The sequence below is a fragment of the Euprymna scolopes genome, chromosome 32, assembly GCF_053919585.1.
Source record: "Euprymna scolopes isolate OS-2025 chromosome 32, ASM5391958v1, whole genome shotgun sequence".
Taxonomy (NCBI): domain Eukaryota; kingdom Metazoa; phylum Mollusca; class Cephalopoda; order Sepiida; family Sepiolidae; genus Euprymna; species Euprymna scolopes.
The window spans coordinates 38151699-38169167 of NC_136513.1; the positions used below are offsets into that span (position 1 = coordinate 38151699).

The 17469-nt window shown below is 38.9% G+C and overlaps 1 protein-coding gene across 3 annotated transcripts in view; it reads left to right on the forward strand.

Annotated features, from left to right (window-relative positions):
- The first annotated feature begins 1345 nt into the window (after positions 1-1345).
- The window catches only part of LOC145256272 (uncharacterized), a 126363-nt gene continuing 110239 nt past the window's right edge, over positions 1346-17469 (forward strand). The window contains exon 1 of one of the 3 annotated variants that reach the window (XM_080114950.1): positions 1346-1548. The gene's annotated coding sequence lies outside the window, so the exon portion shown is untranslated. The remainder of the gene's footprint in view (positions 1549-17469) is intronic. The other 2 variants (XM_080114953.1, XM_080114952.1) reach the window with 2 other exon arrangements.

Sequence of the window (17469 nt, forward strand, 5' to 3'; positions counted from 1 at the left end):
CGAAAATATTTGAAGAGAGCGAACCTAAGCTTGAAACACGTTATAAAATATTTAAAAATAAAAATATGATAAAAAGCTAAAAAAAAAAAAAAAATCAATTGTTGATGGCTACACTCTTTTAAATATTCATTTTTTCTCTCGTTGGAACTACACAACCATCACTTTAAATATATATATATATATATATATATATATATATATATATATATATATATAGCAAATAGTTAATAAAACATGTTAAAAACACTTTGAAATAGAGTTAAAAATATATTTAAGTTGAAATGGAAACACTAAATGAGTTGATACTCCTTAATTCACGGAGTTTCGAAGAAATACTTTCCTTCTCATCAGAGGGTAGGAATTAGCAAAATGCGGGATCGGATTTTGCATGCAAAAGTATTTGATGAAACTGCAAGTAAGTAAAATATCTTACTTGATAACAAAAAGTGAAGCAGAGGGAATAGGGTGAAGAAAAAGGTGATTTCACGTGAATGGATAGTCTGGTGGAAGCTAAAGTATCCAATGACGGTAAAATCCAAAAATGTAAATACAAGAAATTAGTTAAATTTCCATTCGCACAAGTAAAATTCAAGGAAATCGCGTAATTGAAAGATGGCCCAAAATAATCCAAAAGGCCGAAATCCGTGGAATAATTCACAAATAGGTACAAGGAAAAGGGAAAAGAATTCAAATAATATTATTAAAAGAAAAATAAGATGTGCATTAAACTCGGCTGCCGAAACTAATATATATATATATATATATATATATATATATATATATATATATATATATATATATATATATATACACACACACACACACATATATATATATGTATATATTGTTGTATCTTCAAATATTTATTTATCGTGTTTGATTTGATAGATAATAATTTTCACATGCATGTACATAGACCAAATATCAAGGTCTCATGTATGATATGAAAAGAAACTGGAATCTTAGAGAGATATCAGCCATACCAGTTATTATAGGTGCCACAGGACTTATGAAAAAGAACCTGAAGTCCTACCTAACTAATATTCCTAGTGAACCAAGTGCAAAAGAGATCCAAACAATTGCACTTAAGAGAACAATGAGGATACTAAAAAGAGCTCTCAGTTGGTTTCAATAAAAAGAAGGGCAATGTTGGCAGCTGGTTTCGCTGCCCCATACCCAGCGTTACAATCTTCAAATGTAGAAAAGAATTCATATGCCTATAAGAGATGTTCAGTTTGTGTCGGTGATCACTGTTTCACCGTTTAATATAAAAAATATATAACCCTCAACCTTACCTTAATTTCGCCCACTTTAAATATATATTTTTTAAATACGCAACACCTATGATGCAATCATGCATTTAAACATTTCATATGCAACCAACCAGAATTTTTTGAATGCAAGGCCTCTAACGCCACGATAAAAAAAGCAGTAAATTATAAACAAAGTTTATATAGACGTTAAATATATTTTTTTAACATTTATTTTAGATTTTCAGTGCAAGGAGATAGACGATTATTTAAACAAACCTTTTACGAGAATTTAAAGGTAAGATTTTATAGTTATATTACCGTGGTGTTTCTTATATTGCGCAGATCATTTTGGTTTCGTAGTACAGCACATTTGAACTATAATACTTGATGTTATCTGTTTGTTTGTTTCTGGGTTGTTGATTTTATTTAAATATTTATTTTAATATTATTGTTTTATTAATCACACACACACACATATATATATTTATATATATTTTGTAGTCATCGGCATACTGTCCTGTTTCGTTGAGCCCAGAATCATCGCAATTATAGTCAACAGTTCTACCGATCGATCCATGGAAGCGGTGCCCGCAAATAACCTCGCCAAATGTCTTTTTTAAACAAAAATTCGTACATCACTTTTATTGTGCTCCAACCGCTTATTTATACACAAACAGAGGGGCTTGAATTTTTCGACAAATCAAGTAGCGGGTGAGATTATTTACGACAGTACAATATATATATATATATATATATATATATATATATATATATATATATATATTACCATAATTATTTTTAATACCTACAGACACTAGCGTTTCATCCTTTCGGGAATCATTAGTGCAAGGTGTCACGATTAAAGCTCGTCGTGAGATTCAAAACCATCTTTATGTCCAATAAGCAAGGAACAAATCACACGGGCAAGGTTAACCGCGAGAATACAGTTAAAGTCAACACGTTTGTGAAGGTTAAGACGGTGGTAGTGATCAAATGAGTATAACAACTTTATATATATATATATATATATATATATATATATATATATATATATACTTGTTTATTGTTATATAAACATGGTCACATCATGCTGCTACAAATAGCCACTTGTTTCAATCAAACAACAGATATCATCAGGCAGCGACTTGACTATTCAAAAGTTCAATGTTTGTAGCAGCAGGATGTGACCATGTTTATATAACAATAAACAAGTATTATCAGCTCTTTTTATTGAGCACTATCTAACAACCTCGTTGAATTCATTAGTCCATTAATTTTGAATAAAAAAACCCGAGTATATATATATATATATATGAATACAACAGCTTAATTGTTTTCGATTCTGGTTTGATGGTAGTTGCCTGTCTACCCGCACTAATGAGCTGTGATACAGCAAAACAGTACTCTATGTGATGACTATATATATATATATATCTGTGTGTGTGTGTGTGTATGGGAGGATATGCTTTTCAATATAGTTCAACAAATACAAAATCTAATAATGACATAAAAATAATTTCATAAAAAAATGTTTAAGCTGTTCAAATGTCCAATTTAATAACATGTCCAGACATAATACCCGTGAATTAATCCTTAGCCTAAACCTAACCGTATCCCACTGAACCATCGAGAACTTTTATATCGCACACACACACACACACACACACACACACACACACACACACACACACACACACACACACACACACACACACACACACGCACAAAGAGAAAGAAACAAAGGTATTTCTTTAGGAATCGAAATATATATTTTTCAATGGTGCCTCAAACATTTATATATCCTCGTCTTTAAAATTTTTAAATATAATGAAAAATATTACTTTTGCATGCGTTCCTCTCATATAAGAGGGTGTGTCCGTCAGAGTACCTGTCATTGAAATACTTATAAAACAAGCAAATTTTGCATAATAAACAAAAACGATTACGCAAGATAACAATAAATACGTAAAATATAATTTTATTTAAAAAAATCTAAAGTAATCAAATGTTTAATGTAATCAACATAGCCAGACCTAATACATGTGAACCAACCCTTACCCCCAAACCATGTCCCAGCAAAATATTGTGAATTTTTATATCACACAACAAAAACAAACAAACACGTATTTCTTTAGGAATCAAAATATGTTTAATGCTGCCCCTATTTTACAATTGAAACTAACATTTAAATATCCTTGTTTATTTTTTGATTTTTATATATTATGAGATATATTAGTTTTGCACGCGCCTCTCTCTTATAAAAGAACTCCTTTTTTCAGTATTCATTAGGCCAACTATATTATTATGGCAAGTTTTAATGTTGAAGATTATTAATCGAATAATCTGGAGTAAAGACAAAAAATAGATGTGACAAGGATTTTTTATTTGCTCTGACAGAAGACACAACACACACTATGTCTTGAATAAAAATACATTTTGTAGGAATAGATACGACGCAATTAAAAATAGCAGAGAAAAAAGTCGCTAGTAATTGTCACAACGAGGGGCGTGCAATAAGTCATGCCCCTGACCCACTTCCCATAGCAGAAGAGCAACAAAACTTGGAACAGTTATAAGTCTTTCTCTACATAGCAACCACCCAGATATGCATTTCTCCCAGCATTTGATGCAGCTCTGGAGACCGTTTTTGTAGAACACTCCAGGTCGGTCCTCCAACCAGACGTGGCTTCATAAATCAAGTCTGCATTGTCTGGGAAATGCTTTCCTTTAAAAAACAACTTCATGTCTGGGAAGAGGTGAAAGTCAGAGGATGCAAGGTCAGGACAGTAGGGAGGATGAGGGAGGATTTCATAATCACACGTACGTGCTCCTGATTTGGCGACATAGGAGTTGTGGACCGGAGCGTTGTTCTGCAGCAGGAGTGTACCTTTGCTGATCTTGCCTCGCCTCTTGATTTTGATAGCTTCTCTTAATTTCCTCAAAAATGAAGCATAACAGGCTCCTGCAATTTGCCAGGAAATCTGTCATCACTACTCCGTCCTGGTCCTAGAAGATTGTGAGCATGACCTTGCCAGCGGAGGGCTGCACTCCTGCCTCCTTTGGAGGTGATGAGTCCAAGTGCTTCCACTGCATTGAATGGGCTTTGGTCTCTGGATCATAGTGATGGACCTAGGTCTCATCCTATGTAATCAGTCTTTTGAAAAACCTTGACTCATCTTCTTGGCACATCTCCAAATTCCTCCTTGAGCACTCGATGCGTTCTCGCTTCTGGAATGGTGTGAGCAACCTGGAAATCCATCTGGCAGACACCTTATGCATATGCAAATGGTCGTGAATGATAGTTTCCACAGACCCTGTACTAATCTTGACATCTTGGGCTATTTGGCGAATAGTAATGCGCCGATCTTCCAAAATGGCAGCCTCAACTTGACGGACAGATGCCTCATCAATGGCAGAAGGGGGGGGCGACCAGGTCTGGGAACTGTTTCCACAGACTTCCGGCCATGTTTGAATTCACGATGCCAGCGTTTTACAAGGTCATATGATGGGGCATTATCACCATAATTTTTTTTTCATTTCATCAAAAGTCTCCTGTGGTGTACGTCCTTTCAAATACAAAAACCGGATCACTGCTCGACATTCAACAGGCTCCATTTCACACCTGACTCAGTTCAAACACCTGTAAAAAATAAACCACAATTCGTTCAGAGCTGTAATTTGCCACATAAGTCGTAGAGATATAAATCATTGAACATGCAAAATTTCAACTAGATCAGACAACTGGAAGTGGTCAGAGGCATTACTTATTGCACACCCTCGTACAATATGGTATTTATTTTAGAGACCGTTTTTTATATTAAAAATTTGCTATTTACCAAGACTAAAAGCCACTCAAAAATAAAAGTTATTGATATCTTCAGTTAAATGATGGAACTACACATAGTTGTCGTTAGCCAATGAGAAAAAAAGCTAAAACCGAGATGAATTTTCTGTCCCGTGATCTCACGGCTCCTTGTAGGTATATATGTCAGTGATGCGCTGTGTGCATGTGCGTAGTGTATTTATGTGGCTCATTGTGTGTATATCATAGTGTGGTGTATGTCTATGTGTATGTGCGATGTGGTGTGTGTATATCTGTGTTTGATGTGGTGTAGGGTAGGTTCTATAGAAAAGACGTCGCTATCTCCTTCTCAAAAAAGAGACATCGGTATCTCCTTCTCACAGAAGAGACGTCACTATCTCCTTCTCAGAGAAAGGACGTCGCTATCTCCTTATTACAGAAAGGACATCGCTATCGCCTTCTCACAAATAAGATGTCGCTTTCTCCTTCTCATAAAAGAGACGTTGCGTTCTCCTTCTCCCAAAAGAGATGTCGCTATCTCCTTCTCACAAAAGCGACCTCGCTACCTCCTCACAAAAGAGATGTCGCTATCTCCTTCTCCCAAAAGAGACGTCGCTAACTCCTTCTCAAAAAAGAGACGTCGCTATCTCCTCCCAAAAGAGATGTCGCTATCTCCTTCTCCCAAAACAGACGCCGCTATCTACTTCTAACAAAAGAGACGTCGCTATCTCCTTCTCCCAAAAGAGACGTCGCTTACTCTTTCTCATAAAAGAGACGTCGCTTTCTCCTTCTCATAAAAGAGATGTTGCTATCTCCTTCTCCCAAAAGAGACGTCGTTATCTCCTTCTCCCAAAAGAGACGTCGCTATCTACCCACAAAAGAGATGTCGCTATCTCCTTCTCACAAAAGAGACGTCGCTATCTCCTTCTCACAAAAGAGACGTCGCTATCTCCTCACAAAAGAGACGTCGCTATCTCCTTCTCATAAAAGAAACGTCGCTACCTACTTCTCCCAAAAGAGACGTAGCTATCGCCTTCTCACAAAAGAGACGTCGCTATCTCCTCCCAAAAGAGACGTCGCTATATTCTCCCAAAAGAGACGTCGCTATGTCCTTCTCAAAAAAGAGACGTCGCTATCTCCTTCTCACAAAAGAGACCTCGCTATCGCCTTCTCACAAAACAGACGTCGCTTTCTCCTTCTCATAAAAGAGACGTCGCTTTCTCCTTCTCCCAAAAGAGACGTCGCTTTATCCTTCTCATAAAAGAGACGTTGCTATCTCATCCCAAAAGAGACGTCGCTTTCTCTTTCTCACAAAAGAGACGTCGCTATCTCTTCCCAAAAGAGACGTCGCTATCTCCTTCTCATAAAAAAGACGTCGATATCTCCTCCCAAAAGAGACGTCGCTATCTCCTTCTCATAAAGAGACGTCGCTATCTCCTTCTCACAAAAGAGATGTCGCTATCTCCTTCTCACAAAAGAGACGTCGCTATCTCCTCCCAAAAGAGACGTCGCTATCTCCTTCTCATAAAGAGACGTCGCTATCTTCTCCCAAAAGAGACGTCGCTATCTCCTTCTCACAAAAGAGATGTCGCTATCTCCTTCTCACAAAAGAGACGTCGCTATCTCCTTCTCCCAAAAGAGATGTCGCTTTCTCCTTCTAATAAAAGAGACGTCGGTATCTCCTTCTCATAAAAGAGACGTTGCTATGTCCTTCTCCCAAAAGAGACGTCAATTTCTCCTTCTCATAACAAAGACGTCGGTATCTCCTCATAAAAGAGACGTTGCTATATCCTTCTCCAAAAAGAGACGTCCCTATCTCCTTCTCATAAAAGAGACGTCGCTATCTCCTTCTCCCAAAAGAGACGTCGCTTTCTCCTTCTCATGAAAGAGACATCGCTTTCTCCTTCTCATAAAAGAGACGTTGCTATATCCTTCTCCCAAAAGAGACATCGTTTTCTCCTTCTCCCAAAAGAGACGTTGCTATATCCTTTTCCCAAGAAACGTCACTATCTCCTCCCAAAAGAGACGTCGCTATCTCCTCACAAAAGAGACGTCGCTATCTCCTCACAAAAGAGATGTCGCTATCTCCTTCTCACAAAAGAGACGTCGCTATCTCCTTCTCAAAAAAGAGACGTCGCTATCTCCTCCCAAAAGAGATGTCGCTATCTCCTTCTCCCAAAACAGACGTCGCTATCTACTTCTCACAAAAGAGACGTCGCTCTCTCCTTCTCCCAAAAGAGACGTCGCTTACTCCTTCTCATAAAAGAGACGTCGCTTTCTCCTTCTCATAAAAGAGACGTTGCTATCTCCTTCTCCCAAAAGAGACGTCGTTATCTCCTTCTCCCAAAAGAGACGTCGCTATCTCCTCACAAAAGAGAGGTCACTATCTCCTTCTCACAAAAGAGACGTCGCTATCTCCTTTTTCACAAAAGAGACGTCGCTATCTCCTTTTTCCCAAAAGAGACGTCGCTATCTCCTCCCAAAAGAGATGTCGCTATCTCCTTCTCATAAAAGAAACGTCGCTATCTACTTCTCCCAAAATAGACGTAGCTATCCCCTTCTCACAAAAGAGACGTCGCTATCTCCTCCCAAAAGAGACGTCGCTATCTCCTCCCAAAAGAGACGTCGCTATGTCCTTCTCATAAAAGAGACGTCGCTATTTCCTCCCAAAAGAGACGTCGCTATCTCCTTCTCACAAAAGAGATGTCGCTATCTCCTTCTCACAAAAGAAACGTCACTATCTCCTTCTCACAAAAGAGACGTTGCTATCTCCTCACAAAAGAGACGTCGCTATCTCCTTCTCACAAAAGAGACCTCGCTATCGCCTTCTCCCAAAATAGACGTACCTTTCTCCTTCTCATAAAATAGACGTCGCTTTCTCCTTCTCCCAAAAGAGAGGTCGCTTTATCCTTCTCATAAAAGAGACTTTGCTATCTCCTCCTAAAAGAGACGTCGCTATCTCTTTCTCACAAAAGAGACGTCGCTATCTCTTCCCAAAAGAGACGTCGCTATCTCTTTCTCATAAAAGAGACGTCGATATCTCCTCCCAAAAGAGACGTTGCTATCTCCTTCTCATAAAGGGACGTCGCTATCTCCTCCCAAAAGAGACGTCGCTATCTCCTTCTCACAAAAGAGATGTTGCTATCTCCTTCTCACAAAAGAGACGTCGCTATCTCTTCCCAAAAAGAGACGTCGCTATCTCCTTCTCATAAAGAGACGTCGCTATCTCCTCCCAAAAGTGACGTCGCTATCTCCTTCTCACAAAAGAGATGTCGCTATCTCCTTCTCACAAAAGAGACGTCGCTATCTCCTTCTCCCAAAAGAGATGTCGCTTTCTCCTTCTCATAAAAGAGACGTCGGTATCTCCTCATAAAAGAGACGTCGCTATCTCCTTCTCACAAAAGAGACGTCGGTATCTCCTTCTCATAAAAGAGACATTGCTATGTCCTTCTCCCAAAAGAGACATCGATTTCTCCTTCTCATAAAAGAGACGTCGGTATCTTCTCATAAAAGAGACGTTGCTATATCCTTCTCATAAAAGAGACGTCGCTATCTCCTTCTCATAAAAGAGACGTCGCTATCTCCTTCTCATAAAAGAGACGTTGCTATCTCCTTCTCCCAAAAGAGACGTCGCTTTCTCCTTCTCATAAAAGAGACGTTGCTATATCCTTCTCACAAAAGAGACGTCGCTTTCTCTTTCTCATAAAGGAGACGTTGCTATATCCTACTCCCAAGAGACGTCGCTATCTCCTCCCAAAAGAGACGTCGCTATCTCCTTCTTATAAAAGAGACCTCGGTATCTCCTTCTCCCAAAAGAGACGTCGCTATCTCCTTCTCAGAAAAGAGACGTTGCTTTCTCCTTCTCATAAAAGAGACGTCAGTATCTCCTTCTCCGAAAAGAGACGTCCCTATCTCCTTCTCACAAAAGAGACGTCGCTATCTCCTCCGAAAAGAGCCGTCGCTATCTCCTCCGAAAACAGACGTCGCTATCTCCTTCTTATAAAAGAGACCTCGCTATCTCCTTCTCCCAAAAACGACGTCCTTATCGCCTTACCCCAAAAGAGACTTCGCTATCTCCTCCCAAAAGAGACGTCGCTATCTCCTTCTCATAAAGAGACGTCGTTATCTGTTCTGGGGTAACTGACACCCCTATTCCTGTCTTCACATGGACTCTCCCATCGCTGTGAAAGGCAGCCATTTTGGATTCTCTAATCAGAGACTTCATACTAGCCTAATCGTTATCCATAGTCTGTTAAAAGACTGAAGGAGCCCGTTTATATATATATATATATATATATATATATATATATATATATATATATATATATATATATATATATATATATAGAGAGAGAGAGAGAGAGAGAGAGAGAGAGATAAAGATATAGATATAGATATATATATATAAGTGAGAACGTGTTTGTGAGTGTTCTGGGGTAACCGACACCCCTATTCCTGTCTTCACATGGACTCTCCGATCGCTGTGAAAGGCAGCCATTTTGGACTCTCTAATCAGAGATTCCATGCCAGCCTAATCGTTGACATGACTTTACAGACTCTCCTGTTTGATATTGTGAACCCCTAATAAAAGGCCACAACATCTGGCGACGTAGCAATTAAAAAAACTCACAAGGACCCTTTCCTTTGGACTAATAATCAAAAACGTCTATTTTCCTATTTTTCTGACACAACTTTAAATTTTTCTACCAGCTTTGAAAAGTTCAACAAGTTTACTTCTTTTTTTTCAACAACAAGAAAAAAAAAGAAAGTTATCGCCAAACCAAAACGGTGAGTAGAAAAAATATATATTGCTGTCCTAATCAATTTCTTGTTTTAAAACGAAATAGATTACATTCTATGCTGGGAAAAAAGTTATTGGTGAACTTGAATTTACGCTTTTATATTTTTTAACACACGTGTGGTTAGCTGGCAAGCAACCATTTTTTTCTCTGTTACGGTGAACGAGAAAAATAAAAACAGAAACAGAAAAGTCATTAAACCGACTCTACACAGGACACTTGCATCTAACCCACAATTATTTATGGAAAAAAGTTCTACCAACGTGCCAATGTGGATATGTACTGACCATAAAAGCATATTCGAGGATTGTAAAAATACAACTCTATAAAAGGAAAATATTTCAGCAACAACAACAACAAAAGGAAATTAGAAAAATACTGAAAGTCGAAACTAAAAAAGTTTATGGACTTCAAAAAAGAAAAAAAAAAGAGAAAAAAAAACGGTAACTTTAAAAGATTTTTTTTTCTCTCTCTGATATTTCTTAAATACTTTTGATGTTGGCAAAATTCTCTGACTTCAACAAATAGTACAGTTATTCACTATTTTTTTTCTTTTCATGGAAATTAAACAAAGACTTTTTAAGTGTCTTATTACATTTTCTGCTAAGATACAACACGGAACTTTTTTTCTTTTCCTTCTGTCCCTCCTCATGTGTGAATATTTATTTCATATATCATCTTCATAAAATTGTTTTTTTCTTGGTGAAATTTCTCAGACCTAGAAATTCGGAGACTAGTTTTTTTTCAACATGGAAGAACTTTCAAAACAAATAGCTGCTATGATACGCTTGTAGCAAACTCAGTTCTCCGAAATACAAAAGCAAAGAGAAGAAGAAAGAAAGCAAATGGAGGAGGAAAAACGACAAAGAGAAGCAGAAAGGTTCGAAGAAAGAGAAGAAAGAAAACGAAGAGAAGAAGAAAGAGAAGAAGAAAGAAAACAATTTAATGCCCAAATACTTGAAATGCAAGAACAAGCAAAGAGAAAGTTGGAAATATTATCTAAGGTTATATCTAAAAAAGACAGTAGAGAGTCAAGCAAAGACGTTTTTTCCCAAACTGCAATCTGGTCAGCGTTGGAAACTTTTCAGTACCGGCCTGATGAAGAATTAACTTTTGAAGCCTATTTCCGCAGATTCGGCGACGTGTTCAGAATTGATTGTAAAACTTGGAGCGAGCAGATGAAGGTTCGTCTCTTACTACAAAAATTGGGAGCCATGGAACATAGTAAGTTCGTGGACTATATACTGCCAAAACAGACGAACGAATTGTCATTTGACGAGGCTGTAAAATCCTTAATGGAGTTATACTGTCCGAAAACTAGTTTATTCCATAAGAGATGGAAATGTATAAACCTGACTCGCAAAGAAGACCAAGACTACACAACATTTTCGTCAGTCGTGAACAGGCATTGTGATAATTTTAAATTATCTTCGTTAACGGCCGACAATTTCAAGGTCTTGATTTTTATTCAAGGTTTAGTCTCAACCAAGGACGCTGAAATCAGACGCAGGGCATTGAACACACTCGAAAAGGAACCGGACATTACCCTTCATAAATTGGCTGAGGAATGCCAAAGAATTATTTCTGAGAAACAGGACTCCAGAAATATAGAAGAGGCAAATGTATCATACATCAAGAAAGTGCAAAATAAAAAAACGTTCTTCCCAAAAAGTCAAGTGAAAACCAAACGCAATACTCAGGAAACATACCAAAATAAGCCTGATTTACCACGTTACCCATGCCGAGGATGTGGAGAACTCCACTGGCAGAAAGATTGTCCTTACCGGTCCCGTAAATGCGACCTATGCAGACGCAATGGCCACAAAGCCTCGCATTGCAGAGTAAAAGGACCTCGCAAGAGTTACGTCAAAACGACGAGAATTCTAGGGAAAGATGAAAATGTACGGAAGTACGTAATAGTCAAAATCGGGTACAAAAACGTAAAGCTTCAACTTGACAGTGGCTCAGATTTGTCCATAATAAACTATAATACTTGGTGTAAAATTGGCAAACCAAAAATGAGACAAACCAACAGAGTGGCTCACTCGGTAACGGGAGAAAGCATTAGGTTTGAAGGCGAAGTCACTACAACAAAACATTGAAGGGCAAAACTTTAACACTAAAAATGTTTGTGTTAAAGAAATCAAATAATCTTTTCGGGACAGACTGGATTCAACAATTTGAACTCTGGGACTCGCCCATGAGCGATTTTTGTCAGAAAATAGACAGCCCTACAGCCGAAGCAAAAAAACTTAAGGAAGACTTGATGGAGTCATTTCCTAATGTTTTTTCAGGCAAATTAGGCTGCTGCACAAAAATGAAGGCGAAGTTCGAATTAAAAGATAACATCACTCCGGTTTTTAAAAAGAAACGCAGCATACCATTTGCCTCCATACAAAAAAAAAATGACGAGGAACTAGATAGACTCGTCAAGGCAGGAATACTGACCCAAGTCGACTACAGTGAGTGGGCTGCCCCCACTGTATACGTAAAGAAAAAAATCAATGGATATTAGAGTCTGCGCAGACTTCTCGACAGGGTTGAATGCAGCACTAAGGGATCACCACTACCCGCTACCTTGCCCCGAGGAAGTATTTACGAAATTCAATGGAGGAAAAATTTTCTCAAAACTAGATTTAAGCGAAGCATACCTACAAATTCCCGTGGAAGAAGAAAACTCCAGACTCTTGTGTATTACCACCCACAGGGGACTGTTCAAGTTTAATAGGTTAGCTTTCGGGATCAAGGTCACCCCGGCTATCTTTCAGCAAATAATCGACACTATGTTGAGCAGTTTTGATTTTTTTATAGGATACCTAGATGACATTCTAGTAAAAAGTGAATCTATAGAAGAACATAAAAGACATGTTTTTCGGGTATTTGAAAAAATAAGTTAGTATGGCTTCACACTGAAAGACACAAAATGCGAATTTTTCCTCAACCAAATTAAATACCTTGGTCAGATAATAGACAAGAACGGTAGACGGCCCGATCCTGAAAGGTCCACAACGATAAGAAATATGCCTGAGCCACATGACTTAACTTTGCAAAGTTTCTTAGGCTTAGCCAACTATTATCAAGCTTTTATTCCAAACCTGCATACTTTACGTGCACCCCTAAACGAGCTACTTAGGAAGGACAAAGTTTGAGATTGGACCACAGAATGCCAGACTGCATTCGAAAAGCTAAAAAACGTGCTCACATCAGAACTGTTCCTGACCCATTATAATCCGAAACTGGACATAATCGTCGCTAGTGACGCTAGCGCATATGGAATCGGCGCATGCATCCTAAATAAAATGCCTGATTGTTAAACGAAACCGATAGCACATGCGTCTAGAACCCTACTACCGGCGGAAAAAAATATTCCCAAATAGAGAAAGAATCTGTAAGTATTATTTTCGCTGTGACTAAATTCAATAGATTTTTACATGGAAGACATTTTAAGCTTCAAACGGACCATAAGCCGCTCATCGCTATCTTTGGTTCAAGAAAAGGATTGCCTACACATACGGCAAACAGACTGCAAAGATGGGGGAACAATCCTACTCAATTACGACTTCGAAATGGAGTTTCTACCATCAAAGAAGTTAGGACATGCTGACGGCCTATCCCGGTTAATACAAAAACTGGAGAACCGCTTGAGGATTCTGTTATCGCATCACTCCAATCAGAGAAGAAATACAGCTTGATTCTATGTAACACAGTGAAAGAACTTCCGGTTACCCTAGACGACATAAGAAAAGAAGCCGAGAGTGACGATTTTATAAAAGAAACCAAAGCAAAACTGGAATCGGATGAACAAGTAGCAGAAGCTTTCTCAGTGTGCGACCAGGTTCTACTATACAGAGATAGAGTAGTTATTCCAGCGACCCTACATAAAAAAAAAATCCTCAAGGATTTTCACACAGGACACCCTGGCGCCACCAGAATGAAGAGCCTCGTGCGTTCATACGTGTACTGGAAAAGCATGGACAAGGACATTGAAGAAAAAGTGAAATCATGCAGAAGGTGTGCTCTAGCTGCGAAAGCACCACCTATTCAATTCAGTCCATGGCCCAAAGCCGACTATCCATAGTCACGAATACATGTGGACTATGCAGAACCACTTGATGGACACTACTACCTTATAATAGTGGACAGTTTTTCTAAGTGGCCCGAAGTCTTTAGATGTAAGAGCCCAACCACGGACTTCACCATAAAAACATGGGTTATTTGCACGATTCGGAGTGGTCGACTGTTTAGTGTCAGATAACGGCACTCAGTTTACGTCCGAGGACTTTAAAGAGTTCATTAGAGACTTCCAAGTGGACCACATTACAACTCCGACATACCACCCCAGGTCAAACGGCCAGGCGGAAAGATTTGTGGACACACTGACGAGAGCTTTGAAGAAGGCTAAGGACACGCCATCCGAAAAAGCCCTACAACAATTTCTTCAGGTGTACCGCATAACGCCCAACGAAAACACACCATCCCAGATGTCTCCAGCGGAAGTAATGTTTGCAAGGAAAATACGGCCAGTTTTTGATAAGTTATTACCAAAGCAGATAAAACACACCAAGCTGACGATACCCAAGAAGAACTACATGCCGGGAGAAAAGATATTTTTCCAAATGCATTAAGATAATAGTACCTTCTGGGAGTGGGGAACAATCATTAACAGGATCGGTCGTATGGTCTATATGGTGGAAGGACCACACTCCACACATAAGAAACACTTAAACCAAATTCGCAAACGCACTTCAGACGAGCCAAGTGAAATTCCATCTGAAGAAGAGACGATGGACCTCCTATATGAGGCATTTGATCAGGAACATCCTCAAACCAGTACGGAATTACGTCGTTCCACTAGAAAAAGGAAGCTGACGGACCCCTTGGAAGTCAACCCTAAGAGAAAAAAATATATTTCAGGGAAATAAATCTTCGGAGGGGGGTGTTGTGGGGTAACTGACACCCCTATTCCTGTCTTCACATGGACACTCCCATCGCTGTGAAAGGCAGCCATTTTGGATTCTCTAATCAGAAACTTCATGCCAGCCTAATCGTTGACATGACTTTACCGACTTTCCTGTTTGATATTGTGAACCCCTAAAATAAGGCCACAACACTATCTCCTCCCAAAAGAGACGTCGCTATCTCCTTCTCACAAAAGAGATGTCGCTATCTCCTTCTCACAAAAGAGACGTCGGTATCTCCTCATAAAAGAGACGTTGCTATATCCTTCTCCCAAAAGACACGTCGCTATCTCCTTCTCATAAAAGAGACGTTGCTATCTCCTTCTCACAAAAGAGACGTCGCTTTCCCCTTCTCATAAAAATGACGTCGTTTTCTCCTTCTCATAAAAGAGACGTTGCTATATCCTTCTCCCAAAAGAGACGTCGCTTTCTCCTTCTCATAAAAGAGACGTTGCTTTCTCCTTCTCATAAAAGAGACGTTGCTATATCCTTCTCCCTAAAGAGACGTCGCTATCACCTTCTCACAAAAGAGACGTCGCTTTCTCCTTCTCATAAAAGAGACGTTGCTATATCCTTCTCCCAAAAGAGACGTCGCTATCTCCTTCTCATAAAAGAGATGTCGCTTTCTCCTTCTCATAAAAGAGACGTTGCTATATCCTTCTCCCAAAAGAGACGTCGCTATCTCCTGCTCATAATAGAGACGTTGCTATATCCTTCTCCCAAAAGAGACGTCGCTTTCACCTTCTCATAAAAGAGACTTTGCTATATCCTTCTCCCAAAAGAGACGTCGCTATCTCCTCCCAAAAGAGACGTTGCTATCTCCTTCTCACAAAAGAGACGTCGCTTTCTCCTTCTCATAAAAGAGACGTTGCTATATCCTTCTCTCAAAAGATACGTCGCTATCTCCTCCCAAAAGAGACGTCGCTATCTCCTTCTCACAAAAGAGATGTCGCTATCTCCTTCTCCCAAAAGAGACGTCGCCATCTCCTTCTCACAAAAGAGACGTCGCTGTCTCCTCCCAAAAGAGACGTCGCTTTCTCCTTCTCATAAAAGAGACGTCGCTGTCTCCTCCCAAAAGAGACGTCGCTATCTCCTTCTCACAAAAGAGACTTCGCTCTGTCCTTCTCACAAAAGAGACGTCGCTATTTCCTTTCTACAGAAGAGACGTAGTTATCCCTTTCTCACAGAAGAAACGTAGCTGTCCCCTTCTCACTTTTCGACTGTAGCCACAAAGTGTGTACAAATGTACAAGGTTGCAGGCAATACTCCAAATATTATTGCGAATTACTTAGGACTATTTTGCGGTTATGGTTGGTTGAACGGGGGCATGCTACCCTCGTAGACTAAATAAAAAAGGTCCGTTCGAAATTCCACGCCGAATCCCAAGTTCGACGGAAAGATTCCTGAGTTCCACAAAATACAACTGGAGAAGGTTGGAGGTTATAACGAAACGTTATTAAAATAATAAGAATAGTAGTTTGAATGACCCAAACAATATGAATACATTTAATTGGCAAGTTGTACGTATGCGAATATATTTAGGAAGCCATGGTGTTACTTTTATACCATTACATTTTAATTATATATAGAATAAATAAGTAATGACTTAAGTTTACAAGCTCCTGTAAACTTAAAGCATGAGTACGAGAGTGAGCCAGAACAGTGTAAAAAGCATATATGGGTGTGGTGTAATGTGTGCATTGGTGTGTGATTTTTTTGTGTATATGTGCGTGTGGCGTGGCATATTGGGGTGTGTGCGTATGTGTAGGTCGTAGTGTGTGATGTGGTGTATGTATGCGTGTGTATGGTGGGGGGAGTGTGTGTTATGGTATGATGTTGTGCGTGTCTGTGTGTTTGTAGTGTGTAGTGTATGCGTGTATGTTGTGGTGTGTATGTGTGTGTGTCGTGGTGGGGTGCAGCATGTGTTATGGTATGATGTGGTGTGTGTATGTGTGTGTTGTGTATGCGTGTATGTTGTGGTGTGTATGTGTGTATAGAGATAGATGGATAGATAGAGTGTGTGTGTGTGTGTGTGTAGGAGAGAGAGAGAGGGGGGGGGAGGCGAGCAGTGCCAAAAACCATCTTACTCAAAATACCCCAAAGAATTAAAAAAAAATAAATGTAAAAATAAATTTACATTTGAGGAGTGGGCAATAAAAAACCGGTTAATACGATTTTTCTAAACAATTGCGCTTCATTCTCACATTGACGAAGGCAACGTTTTTGTATTTCCAGTTTAGTTTGAATGTGTTTAATCATATGTGACGACTGACCTTTTTATCATTGTATTGGCATTAAAATCAATTCAGTATTACACACGCAACAATAAATACATATATTTACATTAATAAATTCGTTTTGCTATTTATATACGACAATTCATTTTGCTACTTATATACGACAAATTTAGGTACGACAAGGCACGACAAGGCTCCTGCTGATTCTTTATTCGTTCAATTTCCAAAAATCATTGCAACAGACTTTTTATGTCGGACACCAAGACACGATAAATAGTGGGTGTTGATTTTATATTCAAGAAATATAAAAACAGTAGTTTAAATAATCCAAACAATGTGACTAAAGGTATTGTTATCATATTTAATTGACAAGTTTAGTTTCCTAAACAAATATTACATATGCGAATATATTTAGGCAGC